Source organism: Genypterus blacodes, unplaced genomic scaffold (assembly GCF_046128005.1).
Source record: "Genypterus blacodes isolate CSIRO-AG114 ecotype Tasmania unplaced genomic scaffold, CSIRO-AGI_Gbla_v1 ptg000048l_1, whole genome shotgun sequence".
Lineage (NCBI taxonomy): Eukaryota > Metazoa > Chordata > Actinopteri > Ophidiiformes > Ophidiidae > Genypterus > Genypterus blacodes.
Window position 1 is genome coordinate 1,702,859 of NW_027466861.1, and position 19,615 is coordinate 1,722,473.

A 19,615-nucleotide genomic window follows, 5' to 3' on the forward strand; every position below is an offset into this window, starting at 1 on the left:
TTTTTACAGCAAAGATTGAACTCCACAGACTGAATTTCAAACGTTGTGGCTTAAAGGTCAATGACAGCTGCAGTTGGCATTCAGGATACTGCTATTTAAATCACCATGATGACACCTCGGTTGTGTGAGAATGACGTATATTCATCTTGGAAAAAAGACACATTTATCCTCCACCACCACGGGGCAAAGTCCACACTGAGCACGATGCCAGATTGGACACGTCCCAAAAAGAAAAAAAGGGGAAGAAAAGGGGTCAATCCAGAATAATGAGCTGGACGCAGTCAATATATAATAGAGAGGCGACAGTCAATCTCTCTGTCCCTCATCCCCTGCTGTTGTCCTAAAAGAACAGCGCTCACACTCCACAGGTCCCGGTTTAATGAAAGTCCTCTTCACACATGAGAGACGGCGCGGACACGTCGGGGTTTGTGCACGGAGGAGTTTCCATTTTGAAGCCTTTATGATGGACTTCTGCACTCTCACGCTGAAGTGCTGAAGGTTAAGTACTGTGAGGTGGGGTGGGGGTGGGGGGGGGGGGGGGAGGAGGGGGGATGGGGGGGCGTGAACTACAAATGGCTGCCGTGTCCCTAATTTCAATATGAATAACAAGGTCGCGGAAGAACACAAACAGGTACAAGGGGGTTGTGCTATTCAGGCTTATTCACCGCTTTAATGAACACACACTCAACAACACGTTCACCTGCCAGCTATCACAGGACCAGGTGTGCGTTTGCAGTCTCTTACACTCGCACACGTTCTCTCCTCTCTCTCTCTCTCACACACACACGCCACTCAATTTAAGACAACACTGGCCTCATCTTCCGCCCTCTAATTAAACTCTGGTGAATAATCTCTCCGATCTGCCAAGGGTTTCCACGACGACAACACCGCTGTTGCTATGAGACTCCTTAAAATAAAATGAGCTTCACCCGAAACACTTTGTTGTTTACATTGTCTGTCTAAAATTGTAAAATAAAAATGGTAAAAAAAAAAAGAACTCAAAGCCTCAGAGCCTTCAGTGATCAACACCTACTGAACCATCTCTACTGTGAATGTTCCAGATTCTTTACTGCTGGTCCCCCGGCAAAGACTACACACATGTTTTATATATGATGCTTACCGCCTAGAATGAGCGCACAAGAAAAAGACGTACGCGGTTCATTTACTAAAACAGACACGCACGTCGGCAACAAATACGTCCTCTGAGACAAAGCGTGCTGAACGTCTCGCGCCCTTTGTGTCTCGCTGCAGGTTGCAAGATAAATCTGCCTCTGAAGTTCAGCACAGCCGGTTTCCGAACGCCAGGCAATTGTCCACAAAATGTGGAGTGTCGGGTGCTTAGTGCTCAGCCATTTGGAGCAATGGAAGAAAGTGCAATCTCCCCCTGAATGGATGGCCATATTCCACTGATGGATTTGATAAAGGTAGTGGCCTTTTCCTTCCTCTTTAACCCACCATGGGGTTTAGTGTAAATTGCTATTGCATTATCTCACTGCTGTGAAAACTTGACAAGCGGCTTCACTCGTGGTAGAGTGCATGCATGTGTGTGTGTGTGTGTTCTCTGTACATGTGTGTTTGTTCATATGAGCCGTATTCCTTATAACCACTGTTGTTCAAGCATCCGGCCTGCCAGTAACGTTTTATTGACCTTTGTGAAATTGCATTTTCCAAGCCAAAGGTAAACTGCAATTTTTAGGATGATTGCTTATGATCTATAATAACTTAAATTGCCCCCCAACACCTACACTCTCAAGTACTGACCAAGCCTAAGTGCCCTCATTAGAGGTCACGCGTCCAACAGATACAGCCGCCATTACTGTCATCATCTTGAAATCAGATATATCAAATTGTGGCCATCATCCCCTTGACTCCTGTGCGAGCACATACGTATGTTAATAATCCGGATCAATATCGGGATCTTTAAAGGTCATCAAAGGAAACACAACGGATTTTTGTTCTTTAGGTTTGGTGATTTGGTTCAAAAGTCAAGTAAAAATGTTGCGCCTGTAAAGAGCACAAAACGTCTTGCAAACTCCTCCATGACCACAGTCCCACCTACAGTTTATATTTAGAGATTTAATCAAAATCCGTCTGTTGCTTTTGAGCTATCCTGATACCAAATCAACCATGATGGAAGCCTCCTTGTTCGCGTTTAAAATCAGCTTTCCTTTGTTCGGTGCCTTTTTCCCCTCCACACATCTGCCATCTGCCTTTTCAAAACCCTTCACCTCTTGTCATGGCACTGCTCTTCTGGTGTCTCTTCCCGGTCGAGCTGCACGGCCTTGTGTTGCAACTCCAACATCTTTCTAGCAGCCGTCACATATGTTGATTATGTCATTTGTGATTGTATCATTGTCGTACCTCCGACCGTTTACACGGTGTCTGAGTAGGTGATTCATCTCAACCTATTCAGGGACCAACGCGCATTGCCGTATCGCCGGCTGCACTTCGAGTTTGGGCTTTGCTTCTTTGTGCGCGGTGTGTCGGCCCTGACCCCCTTCCTCGATCCAATGAGAAGAAGAATACGAACAAACCTGCTGCAAAAAACTCCAGCCGAGCTCGACGAGAGTTTTTATAGACGGTTCAAAGACCAAATCCAAAGCTTCTTTCTTCCCGTCTTTTCCGTCGGGCTAAAGCGGGGCACGAGATCAGAGGAGAGAATTAAGGATCATAGACGAATGAGAGAATTGTCGATTCAGTCACTCAAGGTATTAGTTCACCTTATCAAAAGTCTGTATATGTACACCTTGTGGGAAAATCACTCCAATAAAACGCATCGTTCAGCCGGTTCACTGCTGATCTTACATGCTCACAAGCTCAAAAAGAAAATATTAAAAAGCAGCAGCCTGGTCCAGACCTGCAGCTTTGCTCACTGCTCTTCTGCTCTGTTCATGCTGGTGGTGGTGCTGAAGGCTTTACGGACCTGCCACGGCGAGAGTGACCTCCTCTGGGCAAGGACAGTTATTATCCCCCTCTTCCTACCCATTTCCTCTGCTCTTCAGTGCCTCTTGGTGGTGAAGTCCCATTCATAATCCTACTATTCTGTTCCATACAGCGTTTCTATCTAACCATCTGTGTCACGCAGTTTGAGTCCAAACCTCTGTAAGCAGTGATACCTAAAGAGCCATATGTTGCCATGAGGCGTCCAGCAGCACATTCTGCATTCTGTAGGTCATTTACGTGTTGTTTTCGATTACAAGAGCCAGAGGAAAGTGTGTGTGCAGTGTGAGTGTGTCTATAATAACAACCCCTGAGCTCTCAGTTGTGTGCAATATGGCCTAAGTGTGATATGTACAGTATAATGACAGGTAATGAGCCAATCCAAGCGCTGACCCTTTACCATCGATGATTAACAGCAGGACTCTTTATATATTTCTGAAAGATCAAAGTACAGCAAATGATCTTGACTTACCCATTAGCCGCCTCCGTCGGGTCATTTTAATTTGCCCTCAGTGATATGCACACACTCTGCCAGCGCCTCTCAGACACACAGACACACAGACACGCACGCACGCACGCACGCACGCACGCACGCACGCACGCACGCACGCACGCACGCACGCACGCACGCACGCACGCACGCACTGAACGCATTCGCAACACACACCCAAGCTGAAAGGTTTGCCCTTAACACACATTGTAGAAAGTGGAGATTCAGCCTTTTTTGTGCGGAAAAATGTTGTCTGGGAAGCAAACGGTCATGTCACTGCGAGTAGAAAGCTTGAGAATGGAAGCTAAACATAAAAGGATTCAATCAAGTCCACACTAGATAATTAGAAGATCATACATAATTTACAACTGATCCAACCTGCCTTGTTGTTCTGGCAAGAATTGCACAGTGGTCATGTAAGTTCTGTAATATGAGGCTACTCGTACAAATGAAAAATTCATCAAATGAGATCGAGGGTTGCACTGTAGTGATCACTGGCTGTCCCCTCTGACAGGACCAACGCTCCGACGCCTACAGACCTCATCATGCAGCGGCTATCAATACACAGTAAGCACGTAAGAGCCAAACCCCTCCAATGTGTCGCATCTGCCAGGACACAGAGGCTCCTGATAATAGAACCAAGTCCCTCTGCACCAAATAGGAGATATTGCAAGACTGGAGTAAGAGGAGGAAAGAAGAGCGTGGTGGAGTCTTTGCCATTTCTAGATGACAATGTTGATCATTGTGAACTGGCTTGTTAACCTTGGTGTCTCTGGTTTTAGAACATCAAACAAATCAGCGTTCCCATTGAATCGGGCCAACTTGCCAGAAGCCCAACTCAGCAGAAAATGCTTCCAGTCAAGTCACACGCAAACTTAGAGGAATGGCCATATATCAAAGATTAAGTGGAGGCACAGCGGTTATGCACGTTCTGTTTGATTAATTGATGAGTGACATTCCTTCCTGAGTTGGAGTGTAAAGAGTTTAATATGCATAGTTATACTAGCACGTAAGTATTATTATGTTTGAGATCTTTAAGGGCCTCCACCATAAAAGCTGCCGCCTGGTTAAAAGCACAGAACAATCAATGCTTTTAATTTGGAACGGAGTCAGAAATTGGATCCAAATTACATTTTATGATAGACTCGAGTCAGACACTTTTAAATTATGGGCTAGATTTATATCACAAAGTCTATAAAGTACGGCAAAGATCATCCACAAGAAAAGTCTTTAAATTTGACTTTGGCTTTAGAACAAAACATCTTACGCTATAATCACAATATAGACGGAGGAGGTGTGGTACAGGCAGAGCTTAATGGATCGTGAGAGCTGCAGTGGGAAAACTCACCCGTCCTTTGGAGTGTCCACCTGGTAACAAGGTGCGGCGGGGGGGCAAAGGAGTTGGTGAACGTCAAGCTCCTTCTGCTCGTGAAGCCATTTGCTTGAAAGGTGAAGTGGAAACTGGAATCACGGGGGCAGGAAAGTGAGCGTCTCGGGGTTGGAACGCTTCCCGGTGGCCTGTAGAAAGGTCCTCCTAGGAGAGAAGGGAGACGGAATGGTTTGGGCGATTTAAAGATGGAAGAGATCGGTTCGGGTCAATGCCGATGTTGGCACCAGTTAGTATGCGTATAGCAGGTGATATGAGATAGTGAGAAGATTGGGTAATGGAGTAATTACTTCATTTTTTTATCTTCTCTGTCGTCTTTCATCTTAACACTATTTTTACAGTTCAGAGATGGGTTGAGCAGGCACTCTCATCCTTTTAAGCACTATAACATTAAAGCATAACAAAAAACAGACGTCCAACTAACAGCAGCAGGGACCTGGAGGGACATACGGGTGCAGAACATCAAGTGTCCCTCGAGTTGACCCTTAATGATGTGACAGTTGTGTGATCTTTCAGTAAATTTGCAAAGAGATTCAGTTCGTTACCGTTAGTGCTTTAAAGGAAAATCGGGCTCTAGTTGTGTGTTCATGGCAGAGATTCTGGCTGCAGGCACTTACGATGTGCAAATGAGATCTTGTTGGAGGCTCATGTACCAGGTGGTAATTACTACATACAAGGCCATTAGCATATATCTTCCCAACACCTGCATATCAAATGAAATACGGCAGGCAGGGTTGCACAATCATGCCAGCCACACACACACACAAACACACATACGCACACGCACGGATATAAACCTCATCTCGGCGTCGACTTTGAAATATTCACGGCCATCTGTCGCACAGTGCCCGTTACATTTCCTGTATGGCTCACACTCATCACGACGGTTGCCTCGACAAAAAAAGCTAAAAAAATTGGAATGTCTTCAGTTAATATTTGCTTACATTTCTTTTCTACACGTTGACATTGACTTTCATGGGATGCCAAGTGTGTCCGAGACGATATCAGATAAACTGACAGTTCCATCAACACTTGTCACACGTGGGCGCCGACTTCCATCATCACTTTGAGGAACACGTACAGTAGTTACCAGGTGTCAGTCTGATGAAGGTGAAACCTTCATCTCGAGGAAAGTTTACTTTTTCCTCTTTCGTGTCAAAGCTCTACACCAATAATTGTTACAAGTTGCTTTTAAAAAGGCAATTTGCTGCTTTTATTGTACGTCCAAGGCATGCTTGAATAAGAATGCACATATTGGCATCATCTGCATATTGTGCAGATGTAAACCCGACCCAGATGTGCAACCACAGAGAGGAATTCTCCCTGTGTGACAACGTCATGATTGGACAGATGTTTGGCGAGAGGAGAGGAGGTGTGATATTCAACGATCAGGTTGTACAAGATGCCTGTAAGCACCTCACCGAGAAGTGTTTTTGTTCTAAATATGTGTGGAAGATGAAGACAATTGAAACACTTGTGATATACTGATGATTAACAAGATTACAGAATTAAGAACTTGAAGGATGCCCATTAGGCCCGTTTCTCTGATAGGCCCATGCTTAACATTACAAACTAGTTTCCAATGAAATGACTAAAACATCTGCAGGAGAAAAGAATTTCGATGCCCTTTCTCAGATTGCAGAGTTACAGCACAGATATCCATCATTTTTAAAAAAAATATGTAAAAAGATGGAAGAAAGTGGAGGTGATGCAACCGCGCTACAGGCTGTGAAAATGTCAAAACAATTATGGATACTAACCGTGAGCCTCGACCCGTTTTGGGCTGAATGTCAGACAGCGAACCCCACGGTTTGACTCGGCTGCATCATCTACTAAACAAAAATAAACACTGTTTGTATAAAAAAAAAACTAAAAGGAACCGTGTACAGGTTTTGTAACTATGGTGACATTTAAATATACTGTTGGTTTTGGGGGCTGAGGGTTTTGCCAGAATCAGTTACAGCAGTGGGATCAGAGGGAAACAAACTCAGAAACACAGAAACAAACACAAGATTTTACTGACTTTCTGCCAAAACCTGGAGTTTATTTTTTTTAGGTTCTTGCCTTATGTACGTGTGCTTTGTCACATTTATTGACACATGTATTTTTAGTGAACCCCTTTCAGGAAACCGAAACAGAGCCTTTACGCCTCGCAGAATAGCCCACAAACAGCTTTAAAAGACAGTATAAAACAGCACCACCACAAGGGATTTCGAAAATGTTAGATGATTTTTCAGTTTCTGTCGAGCATTTTCAATCAAAATGTATCAAAACTTGTGTAAAAAGACTTCAAATGGATAGAGACAGACATGACCAGGGACGGAGCAGCAAACCAAAAATGTTGTCTACTCACTTTAACGATCAGTTCTAAAGCGAAATGTTTGTCTTCATGATCAGCAGGGTGCAGAATTTGTTATCACTTAAATGCTTTTGTTCTCGTTCTTGTGTTTGCTACTGTATACGGTCCATATGTTATCACAGTGGCTGTTACTGTTAAATTTGAACAAATGCTGATGTAAATGTCTGCATTATGTATAAAGTACATTTCACCCCGTGCTCCCACAGTGTTTCTTATTTACCGGATAACAACCTCATTCCGTATTCTTACTTGAATAATGCAAACGTACGCGCGCTGGCGGGATGGCCAGCTACACTCCCATGCAGGCGGTGAGTGTATCGCTCACCATTTCTGACAGGCGATCAATGAGCGGTGGAATCTTCAACGATCACCTGTGAGAGCGCATTGATACTTCACGTGATCATTAGTGTTATTTACTGTGCACGGCCATAAATCAATAAATAAAATGCAAAAGTGATGTAGTGTTTTTTTGATGGTAGCTTTAATGTATTCACTGGTGTCTCCGCTCTGCTCCGCTAACATTTTTCTAAGGAGTGCTCGCTTTCATGACCATATTATTCTACATTATGATGAAAGGGTGCACGTGCATCACCCACTATGTGTGTGTGAGTGAGACTTCCTCGCCCTCGCCTGCTGCAATCTCATCGTAATACAGGAAATGCTCCTTAACACACACACACACACACACACACACACACGCAGAGAGTGAGAGAGGCATCTGCCCAAGCACCTGTAGAGGTTCTTAAGCTTTGCCAGCCGCTCAGCCAGCCCGAGCTGCCTGTGCCAGTGCCTGTCATAATCTGCAATGCAGTCTTGCAGAGCCAGATCCAAAGCTGTCTTAATGCGTGCGTGCGTGCATGCATACAGAAGCAGCTTCATAAGGATAGTTACATACTCCTGCTTCACTAAATCCCCTTCATTATGCACCGTCCCTTTGAGGTACAGGCACAGTAATTACTTTTTCTTTAAAAAAAAAAAGAAGCAGGGGTTGATTCTTGGTTCCCCCCCCAACAGCGAAGAGTAAACACTTAATCTAAGAGGCTTATAGGCGAGGGAGGAGAAGAGAGAGGGGGAATTATTCTCATCACTTTTCTTTGACAGGGTCCTCCTGCACCCCTTCGCTTTGGCTGTGTGTTATCACACACACACACACACACACACACACACACACACACACACACACACACACACACACACACACACACACACACACACACACACACACACACACACACACACACACACACACACACACACACACACACACACACACACACACACACACACACAGGCAAACAGTTGGGGATCCTCTTATTCCCTGATTCTTCCTGCCACTTCTTCTTCCTCTTGCTCACTCTTGTCGCCTCTTTATTATTCCGTCTTCTGTCCTCCTCTCAGCCTAGTCCAGAAGCTTCTCTCATCCGCGTCCCTCCTCCTCTCCCTCTTCCTCCCTCCCCCTCCCTCACTCTCCTTTTAGTGCTCCATGCCGTAAATTTGTATTTACATCTCCTGCGTCTCCTTTCTCACTCTCTTCTCTTTCAGTTATATCACTCTTTTCCCTCATTCAAATCTTTTGCAACATTTTGCAACGTTTCTGATAAGAAGTCACCGTCAAACTCCTGCCGTGATCTTTTTATCCGCCTTGGTTTGCTGAGAAGGCAAAATTATCCCGATCCTGAATGGTAAATAATGTTCAATAGCTGAGATCAGAGCAATGTGACACATAAAATGCTGTTTAAAGATTTATCAGTGCTACAATTAACCAACCTCCACAACAGCAACAACAGCAGCAGCAGCAGCGTCTCCATGCTGATCACCATTCTGTGGCGGTTTCCACTGTGAAAACGTTTGGTGCCCTACAAGTGAAGCGTTCATTTGCAAAAACAAATAAGTCTGTGTGAATGTTTAATATTGTGCATTCTCCGTAATATAAATAAAACTGCCGCTGGGTGAAAGACGAGGAAATAATAATTGTATAAAGAAGTACACAAGTAGCAAAAACTTTGACTGATAGTACCGTGAATACACACTGGGTTTCTTCTTTGATTATCTGTTTGTGCAGGGTAACTTTCTGTATGGATGGAAGATCCACAGTACCTGGTGATCAGGAGAAAATCTATAAGAGTCAGATCACTGGCTTTATAGGAGACTACATTTGGGACTTGCTATTGACTAAACTTGTAGGTCATGACCCCAATGAAGAAATCATTAAAAAATTGAATGGTTAAAAAAAAAGGGTTTCATTTCTCCTGGATCCTAAAATAGTCTTCTTCTAACTACTAACTTCAAATCCTTGACATTATGTTTTGTCATAGCCAGAGGATCCCGTCTTCAAACTCCACACTGACCCTCATCTCCTTCGTCTGAAGACTCCCGAGCAACTCAGTGGTTAAGAGTTAATCAATTAGTGACTTGAGCTATGAGCGCTAATGTGCACCCTTCTGGTTAATTACCAACAATTTACTTGCAAAGAAAGGAACAATTGGTGATCCAGATGTAAACAAAAGCACAGCTGCCACCAGCAATCCTCCATTATGCTGCCGCGTCAAAGTAATTATGTTACAGTATGTTCACGTCGCCTCCTAGCTGTGATTATGAGTGGGACAGAAGGAGAATTCCTCCAATTTCCTAAATGGAAAATGGATTTCAGTGTCAACAAACTGAAGGCAGAAGTAGTGAAAAGGTTATTAATTTTAATGATTGAATATTTGCTGCCATCTTCACCCTCTTGGCTTGTACAAGTCATATAGAGTGTCTGTATGTAATGTCAACACTAACATGTGATCAGCAGCTGCACTAATGCGTGAACGTGGTGACAATGAGGCTTCTTCTATGCTGCCACACCGCCTGTCGTGATGTAAGGGGCTGATGAAGGCAATTATTAAAACGGGAGGGGGGACGCAAATATGTAACAATGGCGGAAAGCTCACGCGACAATTATGGAAGATCAAACCAGCGGGAGGCTCCTCATAGAAGAAGGACGAGCTTGATGAACGCTCGTGTTTGAAAGTTGATGCGAAAGAATGCAAATGAGGCAATCAGAATGCTGCACGTGATTTTAACACGTTAACTCCCGGGCCTCGTTAGAAGGATCAACCCCCACATACAGGAAGAGGAAAAGAAGCAGCTCCTCTCCTCCCCCCCCCCTCTCCCCTCCTCTCCTCTCCGAACAGCAGAGCGAGCAGTGAATCTTCCTCTTTCGTCTGGTGGAGTCTATACGCCACCGACATCAGCATGCAGAGCACATTGAGCAGACAACAGCCAAGTCTTTCATTTTGCAATTTGGCCAACTGACGGAATTAATTAGCTACAGCTGATAACATCTACCGCCGATGGTTGTCATCTCAGCCTGCGTCGCCTGCTTGTGACAATGTCTTCCTTGTTTTTCTTCATTTCTATCTCTCTTTTCCTCCCACACAGAGATGCTGCCGTGCATCATCTCTTCTTCCTTTTCCCCCCACAGGGCGAACATATCCAGCTCTCTACCACCATCCTGCCTTTTCTCATCAATCCTCTATTATTTCTGCACCACCTCCCACCCGTTTCCCACCTCTTCATCTCCCCTCTTGACCCCCTTTATCCCCCACTGCGTCACCAGGCTCTCCATCCAAAGCAAGCCCCCGCTGGAGCAGCTCTGGTGATTGGGGCAGGGAGCTGGCCAAGAGCGCTGGCCCACGACCAGAGCAGTGATCCTGGGCATCCGAGGCCCAGATTAGCCCCTCCTCAGAGCGGAGCCGGAGAGCCGCGTTTCCCTGGGCTCCAGCTGGAGGAGGGGAGATTAGAGCGAGAAGGAGGAGCAGATTGAGACACTGGAGATTCCCAGAGCCATTTTTAGACTGCCTGTGAAATTGGATAACAGATTACTCTCAAATGTCCCCCTAACACTTTATATTAAGTAGAACTAATAACATTAATCTAATAAAATTCCAAATACTTGAGCAGAGCTTTGAGGAAGAGAAAGGATGGAAGCTAAACTGATGTATTCTCCTGGATAACCGATGAGAACACAAACAACAACAACTATTATCACTGTTATAGTTGCTTTTTATTCAAGCTTTTCAGTTGAGGTAAAATCCAAAGAAATTCATCTGGAGGCCAAAGCAGCGAAAACAAAATTTTCAATAACGATCGAGCCTCTTAAATAATCTTTGCAATTCTAGTTTTTACTTTGTAGCCAAAAAGTTGCACTATCAAAACAACACAAAGTGACAGATCTTAACACCGAACCTGGCAACTTGTTGCTATAGAAACAAAACCCATCCTGGATACAAATTTAACTTCAAGGGAAAACAGTGTTTGATTTTAAACTTGATTCTCCAAAATACAATAAACAAAAGGGAAAACAGTAAAGTGAAGGTTTTTGATGGATTTTTTGGAAAACATTTATTGAAAAAGCTACATAATGACTACAAAATGTTTCAGATTGTTTAAATCGTTCATATTCCACATTTTTCTAAATATATTTGAAAAAGGTTTTGAAAATCCTTTGCTTGATCGTGAACATTTCTTTTATATTTCATTTTATTTGTGTTATGTTTTATTTATATGATCCATTTTTCATGGGTTCTTCACTCTACAGTAACGTCAAGGCCTCATATTTTATTTACAGGTTTGGTCAGAGACGTCAAGCTTTGACAAACCAAAGCGTCTCACTCCGTCCACACAGTGCCGCCGTCAAAAGCTGCAAAAAATGACTCCAGACTGCAGAGGGTTAAATCACAAACGCCAAAAACGAGGAAGAAATGTTTAAAAATAATCAAAAAGCAGATGGTTACAGCAGTGTGGCCATTAGCAGAAAACACCTCCACCTCACTCTGCATATGTGAAGCCTGAGACACTGGCAGCGCTCCAGCTCACACACAGACACACACACAAACACGCTTTGTCACTGTGATTACTGCTGACATAAATGGCGAGGAGCTGCTAACGTGGGTCCCCTGGCTTCTCCGTGCTCCCATTTTGTTTATCGTATTTTTATTTTGTCACACTTCCGCAGAGAGACGCGGGTTGCATCAGGCCGAGAAAAGCAGGACTAATAAACAGCAACACCTCACACTGTCAGTCTAATGTCAGGCCGCCGCGCCGCACAGCACAAACATCACCTGCCCTCCGCAAAAACTAATAGGAGGTGTCAGGAGAAAACGCCTCCTCACTCTCCGGCGGGAATAATCACACACTGCTGCATTCGTGTCATGCTGTAAAATTGGAGTCTCTCCCTGCTCGCCATTCGTCTCAGCGCTGTTTACTGAAAAAGTCGTCCAGTCCCAGAGGTCTGCAGAGCAAATCAATATGGATTCTTAGTTGGAGTGGCTCAATAGGTAGGAGCAAAGGTTAACCAGCCTCAGACTGCATGATTCCCTCTGCGGATGTCTCCTGCCCTTTAACCTGTTGCGTGGTATCTCTCCCTTTAGCTCACGGTCGTGTAGACCATCGCAACACTCTCTCCGTACAGGCGCGACGGCCAGTCCACATTATTACGGTGCTGCCATCAACCCTTTGTCTCAGCCCATCTCTCATTCCTGCGTTTTTGGGTTCTGCCCGCCGCCTTTCCCATCGGTTGGGAATATTAGCATCGTGAGAATTGTAGCGGGGCAGGAGCTATAAGTCACCCTCGATAAGATCGTCAGATAAATGGCTGAAATGTGGAAATCTAAATGTAAATCTCCCTGGGTAGATCTGGTAATGTGTGAGATTATTTCATGCTATCTATCAGCTGTGAAAATGACAAAAAAAAACATGAGAGCCAGAGAGAGAGAGAGAGCGGGAGAGAGGGAGAGAGAACGAGAGAAAGGGTGAGAGGGAGAACGAGAGAGAGAGATCTGGAGAGGGAGAGAGAGGCGAGAGGAGAGGGAGCGAGCGAGAGGGAGCGAGCGAGCGATCGAGAGCGCGAGCGATGGCGAAATTGAAGGAACCAGGCTATTTGAATTCCCTCTTCAGATAAATAAGGTGGAATGTAGTTGTGATGGTTGATCGTGCTCCTTGTTCTGTAGGTTTTCATTACACACAGATTATAAACATGATTCTATACATTGTGAAGGTTTCTTGGTTGGTATTCCTTTTTCATTTAGGGATCATTTTAGAAACCTTTGAATGCCGTTACGTGCAGAAACACTCCAGCTCAGTCTTGCTGCAGCATTGATGTGCTGGCGTATGTGTGTGTGTCTGTCATCTCAACTTGATTAATCATATGAATTGGGAAAACAAGCACGCAATCCCACTAATGGAGAGGGGAGGGGCACGATTATAAATGGGAAAAACAGCTCACACTTTCAGTTTCCCTTCTCTCCGCTAAGCCAAACCCAGAGACCAAGAGAAAGAGCAAGAGAGAGAGAGAGAGTGTTAACTCGGCGTAACCTTTACACTTTGGCGTGGCAGAGTTGGACAGGTATAGATGTCCATCCATGCTGAGGTCTCCAATATGGTTTACCGTGCATGTGTATTGCATTGCCATGTCAACCCTTGAGGTGGAAATACAGCTGGTTAGCCATTTCTTAACATTGCATTGATTTGTGTGCACATGTACTGTGGTAGCGGCCTTAATCGATAATACACATTAACCCCATTCTTCTCTCTGACAATGATGCGTCCAGAATCCTGAACTCAACCAAACAACGTCACCTTCCTGCTTGGAGATGTTCTCAAAGGCCTTCATTTGGTGTATCTCATTAAATTCCTTCCTTTCATAAACATCCCTGTGAATACCAAGCGACATGAAAAGACGACAGCGTGTTCTCTCTCGCCACAATAGGGACAGGAAATGAAGTGCAATGCAGGGTCCGCTGGTTTTCCACGCCAGATGATTGCACTGATAACCACATCCTCCTCTGAAGAGGAGGAACAAATCAGTGAAATCAGCCGCGACATTTGGCACTCCATAGCATCACGGTGCATTATTACAATCTCTGACCAGAGTGGAGGTTTCAGCTGGCCTGTGTTTTGCGTAATTTAAAGTTGCAAATTGAAAATGGGTAATGGAAACTCTAATGTTTGGGGGGGGGGGGCGGGAGAGAACTTTATCCCATCATGGTTTAGGTAGACATGTTTCCAAGTGTGGAGATTTGAAGTGTGGCGATTGTATACAAAATGAGATGGAAAGCAACAAATGTACCAACGCAAGAATTGATTATGACTGCAACAGGAGGCGCCTGACCAGATAAATCCGCTGCGAGTTTTACATCTGAAAACTTGGGATCAACAGTTTAGATGACATCAACATGACTCATTTTTGTCTGAGCGGTCACCGAAGACTATTCCTCTCATTGTAGTCCAAGCATTCGGTCATGGCGAGAAACACCGACAGTGATCGGTCCCCCCCCGAGAGCTCCTACAGTCACGGAGGGCCCGCTCCGTGTTTCCCTCCGATTTTAACATTGCAGCATGAGAAAAGAGAACCTTATCCGCCAACATCATTAAATGGAAACACTGCCAAGTCACAACGGAACTCTGCCTAATCCGTGTCCCAGTCCCTCACCTCATCCAGTGTTCCTGTGGAGGTTTCACCTTTTTAAGGGCCACTGCAAAACCCAGAAGTGAACAATAAATCCCTCCCACAGCCGGACTGCTGATTTGATTCTGGCTCCTCTGCTAGTCTGAGCGCTTTTATAGGTAGACATGATGAAAGTTGTTCGTCACCTAGCAACCCTCTTAAAACGTGATGCAACGTGTTTCAAGATATTTCTTTTAATTGGCTTGCACACACACTTATCCTCACAAAAGCATCTATGTTTGTACCCGTAGACCCTTTCTATTAATTTTTATCCCTCCTCGAAACTGACGGTGAACACAAAAAATTAAACGGAAGCCAGGATAGCGACTGTGATGTCTCTATCAAAAGGGAAAAGGAACAAAATCCCCCCTGCTGCCGTTGATTGAAGTAGCAAAGCAGAGACGCCAAAAGACATCATGCCTCTGTTTGTAAAAGGCTGCAGAGTTACGACTATGGAGGTCATGAATGGAAACACGTCAGACATCGAGCAGGCTGACGAGTCTCTGCTCCTTTCCACTGATGCGGTCGATGATTCTGTGAATGCTTCCCCCACCCCCCCCATCTGCTCTTTATACAGCTAATCATTTATAAGGGAGAATAAAGGTGCTAGTGTGTGTGTGTGTGTGTGTGAGAGAGAGAGAGGGAGAGAAAGTGCTCCCAGATACGCAATCGCACAAACCGACACATGACATTTCCGACTTGCTTCATTCTAACCAGCCGTCCCTGCTGTAAGTTACCAAACCAATCACCAGCCGGCAGCAATACGCCCCCGTGTTTCCTCTCAGAACATGTGCGAGCGAAAGGAAGGGACGAATCTTCCAAACGCCGCCAATCTGCACGCCACTCGCTATGTAGGCGTGTTTCAAGGGCAAAGGGTGCACGTGACCTCTAGACGTATTGCATGCACGAGAGGTGGAATTAAATCAATAACGTGCAGGCTAATGGAGGCCGGTGAGAAGATTCCAGAGCTGCGTTAATACCGTTGGCCTTTTGCTTGACACCTTTTACCGCCACCGCCTGTATTCTGCAGTTATTTTTGGTATCATCGCTGTTTCTTTTTCATTTGCAGCGAGAGGCTGAAGGAAATTGCGACAAAGTAATAAAACCTTTCCTTCAACTTGTATTGTACAAACAGACATTTAATTTACAACGATTTCGCTGCTCGCCTACAGCAATCATTGAATTTTAAGATTTATTTTACATTTTTAGAATCAACGAGGCTGCTAAACAGATTTCCATATTCTTATTTTCATTTTCTCAGTTTGATACCTGCAATGCTTTCATGTACAAAAAAAAAAGATCCATATTACTCCCCCTGCTGTGCACACTGAGTGAAAACAGGCCATTTGTCTTACTGGATGCATTTTCCATAGTCTTTAACCATTTCTCTATCTTAAATGGAGTAAAATAACAAATAAGGCACCCACGGAATGAATCCGGAGGTTCCCACAATGAAGTGTTCAAGGATCTCCAAGAATCAAGAGTGATTTTCGTCCTGACAGCATGTGTGACTTCAGGGGATTACATCAAATCGACCGAAATTGATATTTATACAATGATGTGCTTGTGCTCGTCTGAAGCCGAACGTGAAGGCTGAGCTCCGTGTAAGCCCGAGCTGATGGTGGAATCAAAGTGAGAGTCACGCCTGTCCTGTCCTTGATCTTTCCCTGCCGAGTGGATTGAGTCATCCCTTATGCGACAAGCAAGAGACTATAAAACGTTAGGACAAGGCGTCTGTCTGTGTCAATAATTAATGGACGTGTCCATTTAGCGCGAGAGTGATAAGATGTTCCGGCTTCTTTCATCCGTCTTGTCTGCTCTCCCTCTCGCTGCCTTCTTGTCGTTTTAATCACAGATGTTGGAGGGTTTTCTTACACCTTCGGCGTTGTCGGGCCGAGAGCAACGCTTGCTTGACTGGCTTTGCCCTCCAGCAGCCCGGGCGTCTGGCAGCAGTGCTTAATATCACCAGAGAGGTGGATCGCGGCAGAGCGAAGTGGGAAGACAGACGGAAAGAAAAGGGAGAAATAAGAAAAGAGCAAAGAACAAGAAAAGCGGCCATGTGCTTTCAAGACGGAGCTAATGGGAGAGGAGAGAGAGGGAGCACGGAGCAGCGCTGAGGTGAGAGGGAGGTGTGAAAGCCAGCAGCACTCATAACACAACTTACAAAATACTGCATGACAAGTAAAGTCCTGCATTCAAAATAGAAAGCAAAATAGATCGGCCAGTACCAGTAACGTACATTTCCCTCTGAATGTAGCAGAGTACAAACTCCAGGTACATTAAGAGAGACGCCACCATTTGGTAAGCAGACGAGAACGCTGCGGTGCGGCTGATGTACGAGGCGACGGCGAGCTGCGATGAAGCCAGCCATGAAATTGATCCAAACATGGAGGCCTTAAGCGACTTTACAGTACGGCCGCCGTGTGTACATGCTGAAACGTACGTGTCGGAAGATGAAAGGAGGAGCCGAGTGTGTTAGTGCAGCAGTGAGAGCTGATGACCCCCCCCACATCCAGCAGGCGCCGAGCAGAATGTAAATGGAGGCCTGAGTGATCACGCGGCGGCTCCCACCCCGAGCTGCTTAGCTTACACGCCTCCATTATATGAGTGATTTGGCCGCTAATGTAAGTGCACTGCCCCCCGATGATCGTCTACATGGGTGTGTGTTACGTCTCCCTGGTGTGAATCTTCCTCCATTTTGACAACACTATTTTTCTCCTTTGAGCCCAGGAGGAATAAACCATCCGGCTGTTGATAGCGATGCAAATTCAAGAGATGGTTTGAGTTGATTTATTTATCTGTAAAATGCCTGAAAATGAACAAATGCACACACGCGCTCAACCTTCTCCATCAAGTGCCTTTTGTTTCCTGCCACCCATCACTCTCAGTATCTCCACTCGCCCTTGGAGATCTGCTGCATTTAGCAAATCAATGCTTTGTATTGATTGGAATGGCTCACAAAACATTCCAGCCGCTTCAGTCCATTTCATGTCAAGCATGTAGTTCACGGGCCTGAAAATGATACAAACGCATCCATCCACTCAGCTCTCACAGTTTATCTGCGTTCATACACACACACTAATTTACACTTAACACTGTGCTAATTAAGGAGATTTCGGGCCTGATCACCCCTTCTGAATGTGGCAGAGTAGAGCGCCCCAGAGCGTTTCTGCATCCTCCACTCTACCTGGAGGCTGTATCGATTTCAAACTGTAAATATTTAATATGTTCAATATTTACCATCAGGGCCCAAGCTGAAATCAGTGTCACTGAAATCACTGAAACAAAGTGTAGCGCGAGTTACACTACAAGTTTTACTACTACTTTGCAACAGCTAGCATAGCTACGTGTTCCTGCTCTCGTCCGTCATGTTTGTGATACAGTCTACTTCTGTCACTTATTTCATTTATATCATGTTAATGATAATTAGCGAGCTAGGCTAAGCTAAGTTTCACAGACGTACCTTACTGACAGAGTAAGCTACCTAACAGCTAACCGACTGTTTGTCTCAGATTTAAGAAACAAAATCTACACCCAATGTCTTTTCCTACTTCTTTTAATTCAATAATAATCAGGACGCATTGGGTGTTTGCTCTCTACACACTCAAGACACTGTGACATGTCTCCCTTTAAGACATTTAAAGTGTTCAACATGGATAAGATGTGTCGAGTCTTGAAGTGTTTAGCCAGCATTATTTGAGGACACAGGCGGCCGTGTGTATGCATGCGTGAGTGTGTGTGTGTGTGTTTGTGATTGTGTGTGTGTGTTTCTCTGTGTCTCCTCCCTCCCCTGATCAGCATTCCTCTCCCGTTCCCGTCCACACCGCCGCCCGTCCCGGCCTCCCACCCAGAATAACATGCAGATTTGCGAGAGTACATTATTAATTTCCCGTCAGGAATGGCAGCCGCCTCCTATGACAAGTGCCTCTCCTCCTCCTCCTCTTCCTCCCCCACCATGTTTCATTTTCATTTCTCATTTCCTGTAGTGCACCTGAGACACAACCGCCTGCCCCATTCCTCTCTGCTGTGCTCTCATTCCCCTTTTCTCTTTTACTAAACCCACGTTCATCTCGGACACACATACACACGCGCGCACACTCACACACACACACAGTATAGACGCCGGGATACACACGTGCACAAACACCCTCACATAAAGACACAGACTCGATCATGTCTGTTGTCATAGCGCACTCTGAATACACAGGGAAATAGCAAACACACACATACACACACCTCAACCTGCTTCACTGACAACACAATCTGACAGGAAATCATTCTGAGAGCGTGTGTGTAGATTGAGAGCTGCTGGTCATCCTGCCAGAACATAAAACAAGACAAAGCTCTCTGTGCTCTCCTTCATCTTGAGCCCCCCGGATGTTTGCTGCTCTTTATTCCAGGGTCCAGCTCTCAGCTCCGAGGGTCATACAGGGCCACTATGGGATTCAGTCTGCTGACAAATAACTAGCACCAGCAACACACAAGCACACACACACACAGACGCAGAATCTCAGCATGTTTTAACTGCTCCTGCTGTCCTTTTTTCTGCAGGATTCAGCTGCTGGACGTGCTGGTTTGGGATTTAACTGCATCAAACAAGCTTCAGCTCCTAAATAAATGGGTCAACGCCGACACTGACGCCAACCTTGAGGATCTTCTTACATGCGGTGTTGAGGAAGCGACTTTGAAATGGTCACTATTTAAGCTATACACGCTACAAAACGACCTGTGATTTAGGTCAGCTACAGCCAAGTAGTTAGCTACATTCAAGCTACTGCAAAGGGGAAATATGTTTTATTCACAAAGTAAACAACCAGCGTGAGTGAACTTCATGCCGGGACAAATAAAGTCTGAGGTCGAGACTACAACTAGCCGTCGAAGCTCAGGGGAAGGACAGCGGGTCAAACTGGGTTTTACACAGGGTTAAAGGTCACGGTCTTGCATGAGCGAGGA